General features: G+C 49.8%; 1 pseudogene; it reads right to left on the bottom strand.

The window, feature by feature from the left end:
- Positions 1-1,177: 1,177 nt before the first annotated feature.
- LOC122914654 lies at positions 1,178-1,296 on the bottom strand (annotated as a pseudogene).
- Positions 1,297-10,291: the final 8,995 nt, after the last annotated feature.

Here is a 10,291-nt window from a genome sequence, read left to right as displayed (position 1 = left end):
GGGTTGGTAAGGATGTGGTTCCACCGTCTCTGTTCCAGTATAGGCAGTTTGGATCCCTTCTTTTTAAGACAGACTGTAATGCCTGCAGTGACTGGGGTATAGACTGATCAGTCATTTCTGCTAGGGCAACCTCCTGTAGCCTAGGACAGAGCTCCCAAACATTATTTTAAATGGGGTCACCTTGTTTATTACATCGTGCCCTGAGAGTAAAAGGAAGGAGATTTTCTATCCACCGCCAGCCTCCAGAATTAACTTTGTCAAGGTCTTTTCGAGAGTCTGGTTCATTCTCCTTGCTCAGAGCTCTGGGGCCAGTAGGCACACTGTAGTTTCCAGTTAGTGCCTGTGGCCTCGGCCATCTGTAGTGCCTTGGTGAATGCAATCAGCTTTGCTTTTCCACCGAGATCCTATGTGGCAGGGCTGTCATCCAGAGTCTCTGCCCAGGAGAAACCATTGCAGCCCCCGCATACCTCTTTTCCACTGACCATGTAACTACTCCCTTCTGTGAACAGAGTCATTTCCGCATCCGGGAGGGGAGTGTCTCTGAGATCCGGCCTTATTCCTGCGACTTGGGTTAAGACCTCCCCACAGTCGTGTGGATGGTCAGCTAGCTCTTCTGGCAGCAGTGTGGCTGGATTTAGCACTGCTGGGGGTCGGAAGGCCACTTTTGGTTCGTTGAGGAGAAGGGACTGATACCCCGTTACTCGGGCGTTCGTCATCCATCGGTCTGGTGGAGTCCGGAGAAGGCCCTTAATCGCGTGTGTGGTGGTTATAACAAGATTTTGGCCCAAAGTTAATTTACTCGCATCCTTAACCAGGAGGGCTGTTGCAGCAATTATGCGGAGGCAGGAAGGGAACCCAGCTGCTACTGGGTCTAGTTTCTTGCTAAGATAGACCACCGGCCTTCACCATGTCCTAGAGTCTGAGTCAAAACTTCTTTAGTCAGCCCTGCCTTCACATACAAGTGGAAGGGCTTGGTAACATCTGGGATGACCAATGATGGGGCACACAGTAAGGCTCTTTGTAATTCCCAAAATGCTCCTTCTGCCTCAGCTGTCCACACTTTACCATAGTGAGTCCTCCCTTAGCCAGTTCGTAGAGAGGTTGTGCCATCTCCGTGAAGGTAGCATCCACAGCCTGCAGTAGCCCACCATCCCAAGAAATTCCCTCTTGGAGATCAAAGCAAAAGCAACCGGTATTCCCTGGCAGTCTTCCATCCAAGTACTAACCAGGCCCGACCCTTCTTAGCTTCCAAGATCAGACGAGATCTGGCGCCTTCAGGGTGGTATGGCCGTAGACAATCATAAGGTTCTTACCCGATATTCTCAGATGAGTGTACGCGACACCCTATATAACATGGAACCGTCCTCCCCTTGCTGGAGGAAGCTGAACTTTCTCATACCCTACTGTTACCTTAATTTGTCCAGGCTTGGTTAGCTACCATATCTCTCTCGTTCATAGGTACATTGGCCCCCGGCCTTCTTGGGCTACTGATGCCTTGTGGTCATACCCATTCTGTACAAAGGAGGAGGTAGTGGAGGGTTTCTAAGTGCTTGGAACAGAATGATGTTTCAGACAGATGGACATGTTGTTCAAAGATGCAGAGGCTGCAGAGAGCCAGCATATTCAGAAACGTGCCAGCAGCTGCACGTGTATCAATTGGGTCAGGTCCCTGGCAGCCTCCGATGGCCAAGATTTGAAGCCTTGACTCCCGAGCTCCTCCCATAGGCCCTTGTGTGACCCATCGAGTCCAGACATCAGAGAAGAGGGACGAGCAGCTCACGGAGCTTCAGAGAGTTTTCTTCCTCTTGGAAGATGGCTTCCTAGACTCAAAGTGGACCCTCAGGCTCTCGTTTTTCTAGGTCTGAGAGCCAACACAGAGGTGCTAAGCAGAGTCCAAATTCATTGCACAGAATTTCCCCTGTTCCATCTCCCAGATTCTGGGTGGAGGAGCCCAGAGAGAACAGCTGTGGTCTGCTCTGCCATTGGAGCAGGGCTGTCCCTGGATGCAGTCCTGCTCGTGTCCCTCTTGGAAACTTAGGAGCATCTTATTTAAGGTCTGTCTGTATAAACCCTGGACTGGGCTACTCCTGGAGTAGATGACCGTTATGCCATATGAAGCCCTGCAAGATTTAGGGTGCAGTCCATTCGGACTCCATAGTGGAAGCGGTGGAGCCATAGAGATACATTCACACAGTCAGGCATTTTCCAGATTCAAACAGGTTGGACATCCTCCCCTTTTGGTATCCCTGGCTAATGGGAGGTGATCAGTCTCCCCTTCCATTCTTTTACGAATGGATTTAGCTCTGACAGTGGCCTTAGGGCTGTTTATCTCTCTTTTACATATCTCCTACTTTTTACATACAGAGTTGCTTTTCTCATTTCCATCAGTCTTAATTACACTTAACAGAATTTTGTACTTTTAGAAATACCTTAACCTCTACTTAAGACTAAATATAAACCAATGGTGAGTTTTTACAACAGAATTCTTTAGATGGCAAATTTATCAATCAGTTAAGCACAGAATGTGTTCACCAGCAGATTTCAAAAGTACAAACCCAGTTCCAGCAAACAGCGCCCTAGCATTTCATCCCATTTGGTTAGGATATAGATGTCCAACAAATTTAACTCCATTTGTCATTCAAGCAACCCTTCACAGTTTCAGGTTATCAAAGACTTCGGAAGCCACTTTAACAATTACTCATTAAACCCTTGAAACAGACAGTTAACCATCAGCCCAGCCATCCCTTCGCCCACAGACCTCATGTTCCACCTGGGCCCATTCCACTTCAGATGCCATGCTTTCCCTACCAGCAAGGGGGAGGGGCCAGGCAGTCCACGTCGGGCCAGAGAAGGCAAGGAATTCCCCGAAACAAAGGAAGTTTCGGCAGCTGCTTGGGAATATTTCTTAAAGTCTCTGTCTCGAGGTTGGTTCATCCCACAGTACCAGTTCTGCTTACCAAAACTGGCCCACTAGGCACTTATATTCCATGCCCGGCTCTAATGAGCATCAGCATTGGACACCTTAACCCGGCATTTGACTAACTCCAGGTAGCTCGTTATAGCCCTTAACACACAAAATGAGTGAGGGAGAAGCCCCACATCTATTATGAGGAACAGAGAGATGAAAGCTAGCGTCCCCTTACTCTCTGCTTGCCACATTCCTTCAACCATAACAAAACACAATAGACAACAACAACGACAACAACAACAAAAAACAAAAACAAACAAATAACCACAACCCCAGTGGCCCTCGTCCAGAGCCTGGTGCTGGAGGGGGGGACTTCCTTTCCTGAGCTCCATGAGCTTTTTCATATTCTCCTATTATCTCGTTATTTACCTTTCTATTTGTTGTTCCTTTAGAGTTTCTATAACCTTTAAATGGTTTATTGAAATGTATACTTTAAAAGGATGAATTGTGTCCAATCAAGTTCTGGACATTTTCACCATCCTAAATGAAACCCTATTCTAACATTGGTCACTTCCATCTCTTGGCAACCTATCTTAAGTAACTATTAATTTACTTTCTTTTCCTATAGATCTGAGTTTTCTGGACATTTCACATATAAACAGGATCATACATGTAGTCTTTTATCACTGGCTTCTTTAATTTGGCCTAATGTTTTCAAGGGTCATCGATATTATAGCATATATCAGTTACCTTATAGAGTACAATATAGGTTTCTGATCCTTTTAAAATTTTGTATATTGTATGAGGTAGAAGTTTAACTTCATCCTTTAAAACAGGTGCTTACTGCTATAATTTCCCTTTAAGTACTGTTTTAATGGCATTCCATAAGCTTTGGTGTGTTGTTTTTGTTTTTGTATAGCTCAATGGATTTCCTAATCGGATTTTTCTCTTTGTCCTCCTGACCAAATTTATGGAGTGCATTAATTTCTATGCACTTTTTAATTTACCCAGAGCTTGCCACTGGTGGGGGCTATCTTTATCCCCAACCGTCTAAGGGGACTTGAACCCCTCAACTGTCAAAGGGAAGGCAGGGGACTCGAACCCCCCGACCGCCCAGGGGGACTCAAACCCCCTGTCGATCTATCAGCAGAGGGATGGGGCGTCCCCGCATCCACTCCAGCCCTGGGGAGCATGGCTGCGTCCAGCTTCTCCCCGGTGGGCTATACCCTGGAGCTCCAACCAGACAGACGGATAGGATCCCAATACCTCGAAACCCAATACCTCAGATCCCAATACCTCGAAACCCAATACCTCGAAACCCAATACCTCCGGAGGCTTTTCCTAAAAATTCTGATGCTGGCTCAGTTCTCGTCATTTGATCCCGGACGAGCCCCCAAATGTTAGGGTCCGTGATCAAAGGAACGAGACTGATACAAAGCGAAGGTCAAGCAAAACTTTATTTCGCGCCAAGCATCAGGAATCAAACAACCGGTCAGAGCTACCTCTTACGAAAAGGTGGTGACGATGAACCCAACAAGGTCACTTCCAAGAAGGCCACTCTGGACGAGGCCACTCTAGATAACGCTGCTGCTCCGCAGATGAGGCCGCTCCATGATTGGAGCCGTTCCCAAGAAGAGGCCACTCTCAAGACAAGGCCACTGCTCAATGAAGTTGCTCCCCGGACAAGGCCGCTCCCAAGAAGAGGCTGTTCTGGACAAGACCATTTCCTGGATGAGGCCACTCCCAATGACGAAGAAGCAACAATGACAAGGAGGACAACCCGGATGACACAGACTCTGCTCCCCACGATGCTACTCTGACCAGGCTTCCACCCAGAGGAAGCCACCACTGCGGACAAGGCCACTTGTGGTTCAGGGTGGCGAGGCATTTTGCAGCGAGGCTGCTGGTGTCTAGGGGCCGTTGGCATCTCAGGGCTGCTTACGCCTCGAGACCGCTGGCACCTAGGGGCTGCAGGTGTCTCGGGACCGCAGGCGTCAAGGGACCGCTGACAACTGGACCGCAGATGTCTCGGGACCGCAGGCGTCGAGGGACCGCTGACAACTGGACCGCAGATGTCTCGGGACCGCAGGCATCGAGGGACCGCTGACAACTGGACCACAGATGTCTCGGGACCGCAGGCGTCGAGGGACCGCTGACAACTGGACTGCTAGGCCGCCGGAGGCTGCAGGCGGCAGGCGGCGGCGCTCGGGGCCGCCGCCGGAAGCTGGAGGTGGCAGGCGGGGGGCGCTCGGGGCCGCCGCGGGAGGCTGGAGGCGGCAGGCGGCGGCGCTCGGGGCCGCCGCCGGAGGCTGCAGGCTGGACCGCCAAACGCGGTTATAGCTCTTACAAGAGCTGTTACAGCTCTTCTCTACACCGTTGACTCCCCTGCTCTCCTGCGACTTCCACCGCTCTCCGCTCCACTTCATCGCTCTCCGCCGACTTCACGGCTCTCCGCCGATTTCACCGCTCTCCTGCAGCAGCCCCGGCTCCTCTGCAGCAGCCCCCGCTTTGACAGCCTGGCAGAGTAACCTTTATGGGGGTGTTTAAGCCCCGCCCCTACACAGGAGGCCAATTGAATTCCAATTTTCCCAGTGGATATACATACGGCTTACTGATTGGATGACTCCACTCAGTCTGCCCCACCCTTACACCTACCCCAATATAAGGGGATGCTCTGGACGCAACTGTGCATCTAAAAATCCGTGATCACCTACATCTAGACAGACAGCCAAGTCAATGCTGCTGAGTCAGAAGATTGAAACTGTCATGCCTGTAGGATTTCATTCGAACCCTAGATTAGGTTTTTAGTCATCTGTCCTCTGGGGCCTGTTTTGGAATAACAATATATGATACAAAAAGTGGTCCCTGAGCCTCAAAAAAGAACATCTCCTGTCCCCTGAAGGAAATCGTGCTCTTCGACCTGTGCCAAATCCTCAGTGTAGGAGAATCATGCACAGCACCTTAGCCACCAGCACATTCTAAGATCTCCTTGGTAATAAACCAGCATTGTGACCCATCTGCAAGAGATTCCATGTCAACTAGAAGGCTTGGTCCTTCGCCCCAGAGCCACCAGAATGAACCTGCCATGTTCCTCAGCAGCAATGAAGAATGGAGGTGTGCTTTGCAGGAATCCATGTGGAAGAGCTCTGCTACCCGAACTTTCCACATGGGATACAGTGGAGCAAACAAACCAGACTCCATCTTTCCAGTAGAAGGAAACCTTGCTGTTTGTAGCATCTCACAAGCCTCATTGGGGGAAATCCTCCATGGGCTTTTGATGCCACCCTTCCATTTGTTGGTCATCATAGACACAAACTCCACTGTATGCAAACATCTGACATCCGTCCTTACTCAGGTGCTGGATATGTTGAAAAAGACGCTTCACATTCGAACTGCTTTCTGCTGGCACTGAATTGTACTGTAGCTTTTCTTTACAATGCCATCCTCACCCTACTGGTCCCCAAGGCCTCCTGATATTGAATTCTGGAGCCACAGTGCAGCATTCTGCCTCCTCCATAGAAAGAAATATTGCCTGCTGAATTTGTCCAGAATCCCCACATGAGAACCAATCTGCTCGGCTCTAGAGGGAACCCTGATATATGGACTGTCCTGTCCACTAGTGTTGTGTCTGACAGAGCCTGAGCCTGGACCTAGTGTCAGTCACCCAGAGAGCTGGCCCCATATCTAGCATGTGGGCCTGGCCATGGCCCTAGATCAGCATCTCTACACATCCTGGTATTCTGGCACCTTTCCCCAGACATTGCAGGAATCCTTACAATGGGAGAACCTGAAGCATAATTGAGTACTACTCCTTCCCCATTGACGGAAACCTGCCTGTTGGGATGGGCGCCCAGCCCTCAGTGTGGGAGCCAGATGCATGGCCAATATGACCACACCAACTCTTGAGGGCTGCCCAGGGTACAAACAGGCATTTTGACCCTCACCTGAGTATGCTTTCAAACAAATATTCTGATTTCCACCACAAGGTTCCCACACTGCCGGCCTGGTATGACCCTAGGCCCAAATCCTAACCCTTTCTTGGGATTTTCCAGGTGCCCAGACCCAGAGCCCATCTCTGGAATCCCTGTTTTGGGGAACCTCTAAGATGGAAAACAGCACTCTTATCTTCCCTGAAAAAGCCACCAAACTATGTGGAGTTGCCAGAATCCTTAGAGCGGAAAAGTCTCCCATGGACCCATGAGACCTCACCTGCATTCGGAGGCCATTCTGGACACACAATCCAAATAGAAATGTCTGTATCACCATCTTCCAGTCACCCTAATTACAGTTTCTGTCAAGCTGTCCCCCAGGTCTATGCATTGGGCCTTCATTCTCCTCTTGACTAACCTGAACCTGAATTTGTGTTTGCAGACTTCTCTCCCAAAACCATGGCTCACATACCCTCCAGGATAGGGTCAGTCGAGGTGCACCAAAGGACTGTGGCTGCTATCCCCAAGGAAACCATGCCTATCACAGTTGCCCAAACCTTACAGATTAAGAGAAACCTGAAAGGCCCCTGAGCCTACCTCAATACTGGCGGCCACTCTGGATGCAAATGCGCAGTCTGAAACAACCTGATCCCCTTCATCCAGGCAGATAGCTACGTCAATGGTCCTGAGTCAGAAGATTGAACCTGATATGCCCTTGGACTTCATTGGAACACTTGATTAGGTTGTCAAGCATCTGTCCTCAGGGGCCTATTCTGGAATACCAACTTATGATGCACCATGTAGTCCCTGAGACACACAAAAGAACATCTCATGTCCCCAGAAGTAAACCGTGAACTTTGACCTGTGTCAAGCCCTCAGGATAAGAGAATCCTACACAGCACCTTAGCCACTAGCATATTCTAAAATCTCCCTGGTAACAAACCAGCATTGTGACCCATCTGAAGGAGATTCCACGTTAACTCATCACCCTTGGTACTTCGCTCCAGAGCGAAAAACACGAACCTGCCATGTTCCTCAGCTGCAATGGTCAATGGAGGTGTGTTTTCCAGGCATCCATGTCGGAGATCTCCACTATCCAGAATTTCAACATGGGGGACACTGGAACAAACAAACCAGACTCCACCTGTCCAGTAGAATGAAACCTTGCTCTTTGGAGCATGTCACAAGTCTCAGCGTGGTAAATCCTCCATGGCGATTGACGCCACCACTTCATTTGTCGTCCATCATAGACACAAACTCCAGTGTGAGAAAACACCTGACATCAGCCCTTACTCAGGTTCTGGATATCTCGAATAAGCCCCTGCACATTGGAACTGCCTGCCCCATAGAAAGAAAAAGTGCCTGGTGAGTCTGCCCAGATCCCCCACATTAGGATCCACCTGCATGGCCCTCAACAACGCCCTAATATCATAGGCCACCATGGGCACTAAAGCTCTGTCTGACATTGCCTGATCCACAACCTCCAGTCAGCCACCTAGACACTGGGCACCATATCCTGCAAGTGGGACCTGGCGTGGCCTGAAACCATCATCTCTGCTCAACCTGGTTGTTCAGGCATCTGTCCCCATAACATAGCTCAAATCCCTGCTTATGGGGGAATCTGAAGCACAAGAGTACTCCTCCTTCCCAATGGTAGGGAATCTGGCCTGTTAAATGGTTGTCCAACCCTCAGAGTGGGAACCAGCTGCATGGCCCTTGAGACCACGGTCACTCATGCGAGACGCCCTGGGTACAGAATGGCATTGTGACCCACTGCGTGAGCCTGCTTTCAAAAAATACCCCTCATTAGCTGCACCAGGAGCCTGCAGAACAGGCCTACCAAGTTGCTATGGTCAAATACTCTCACTCGTTGATGTTTTCCAGGCACCCAGACCCAGAAACTGTCTCCAGAATTTCTCCTTTCGGGTTCCCCTGAGACTGAAAACAGCAGTCTTCCCTTCCCCCAGAGACACCAAACTCTTGGGGGCTGGGCAGAATACCCAGAGACAAAGAATCTCCCATGTCTCCATAAAGCCACCCCTATACTTTGTGACCATCCTGGACACAGAACCCAGACAAAATAGCCTTCACTACCGCCTCCATGACACCTTAATTTCAGTACAATATGAGCTGCCCTCAGGGCCTGCAGACCGGGCCTGTGATCACCTCAGTCCTCACCGTAACCCTAGTTCACGTTTGCAGATTTCTGTCCCCACAGCCCTGGCCCACATGCTCTCCAGGATGGAGCCTCTGGTGCAACACCAGATGATTGTGCCAACCTCCCGAAGGAGTCTCTACACTTCACTGTTGCCCAAACCCTGAAGATTAAGAGCAAAGTAAAAGCCCCTGAGCCCATGTCAATTTCAAAGGATGCTCTGAACCGAAATGCCTATTCTGACACACAATGAGCACCTGCCTCCAGACAGACATTCAAGTAAAAGACCCTGAGTCAGAAGATTGAACCTGACATGCCCCTAGGACTTCATAGATACCATATCTTAGATTTTCAGGTGCCCGTCCCCTGAGGCCTGTTCTCCAATACCAATTTATATTCCAACATGTGGTCCCTGAGCCACACTACAGAATCCATCTTGTCCCCAGAAGGATACCTTGCTCTTGGTAGCTTTGTCCAAGACTCAGTGTAGGAGAATCCTGCATAGACCCTAAACACCCCAACATCCTAACATCTGCCTGGATAAAAACCAGCTTTTTGATCCAACAGCATGAAACTCCATGTCAGTTCAAACCAGAAGGAATTTTTCCCCAGAGCCAACAGATCGAACCTGCCATGTTCCTCATCTGCAGTGGTCAATGGAGGTGTGCTTTCCATGCATCCATGCGGGAGAGCTCTGCACCCAAACATTCCATATGGGGTACTGTGGAGCAAAAAATACCAAACTTTCCCTCTCAGTAGAAGGAATCCTTGCTGTTTGGAGCATCTCACAAGCCCCATCATGGGAAATCCTCCATGGCCTTGTGACGCCGTCCTCCATTTGGTGGTCATTATAAACACAAACTCCAGTATGAGCAAACATACGACATCTGCCCTTACTCAGGTGCTGGATATCTCGAATCAGCCACTACACACTGGAACTTCCTTCTGCTTAGCACTGAATTTAACTGTAGCTTGTGTTGACAATTCCATCCTCACCCTCCTGGTCCCCAAGCCCTCTTGATAGGGAGTTCTGGAGCAACAACTCAGGATTCTGCATGGCCCACAAAAAGAAGAATCACGTGCTGAGACTGCCCAGAAACCCCACATGGGGATCCACATGCATGGCCCTCAAAGTCACCCTAATATCAGAGGCAGCCAAGAGAACTCAGGCTCTGTCTCCCAGAGCCTGAGCCATGACCTATAGTCTGGCACGTGGTCAGTGGGCCACATAACCTGCTGGTGGGACCTGCCTTGTCACATCTACTCAACCTGGGTATTTAGGCATCTCTCCCCAGACCG

Source organism: Neovison vison, chromosome 7 (assembly GCF_020171115.1).
Source record: "Neovison vison isolate M4711 chromosome 7, ASM_NN_V1, whole genome shotgun sequence".
NCBI lineage: Eukaryota > Metazoa > Chordata > Mammalia > Carnivora > Mustelidae > Neogale > Neogale vison.
This window is presented reverse-complemented; position numbering and strand designations above follow the sequence as displayed.